We start from the raw sequence: 449 nt of genomic DNA, 5'->3' as shown, positions 1-449 counted from the left end.
ACGAAAACATCCCTGTGTTATCAACGCTGTTTCCAGCACAAATCCCAACCACAGCCCCACACTAGCTACTGTGAAGAAAATTAACTCTCTCCCAGCCAAAACCAGCACAGTTACCCATGGACATTAGAATCGTCCACTAATGTTTACAAAGAGCTTTAGAAGCTCATGACCATGTTGGCACAGCAGAGTTGGTTTAGATGATTATTTGGTTCCAGCGGTGTAGAATCAATGTCCTCCTGACATTGCTTTGTCATTGTCCCAGCAGCCACAGACACATACAGAAGAGATTTCCTGGTTTAGCTCATATTGTTTGGGACAGGAACTGTGCTGGCAGAGAAACTCCCGTTGGAAATGCTACATCGCTACTGAAGGGCTCTGCTGACTTCCAGGCAAAGGCTTGCGGATGAAGCCTCAGGAGAGTGAAGGAAGAGCGAGGTCTTCATGGTGCT

This window comes from Aptenodytes forsteri, unplaced genomic scaffold (genome assembly GCF_000699145.1).
Source record: "Aptenodytes forsteri isolate BGI_AS27 unplaced genomic scaffold, ASM69914v1 Scaffold209, whole genome shotgun sequence".
In the NCBI taxonomy this organism is placed as follows: domain Eukaryota; kingdom Metazoa; phylum Chordata; class Aves; order Sphenisciformes; family Spheniscidae; genus Aptenodytes; species Aptenodytes forsteri.
The sequence above is the reverse complement of the archived record's forward strand: the minus strand, read 5'-3'. Positions refer to the sequence as shown.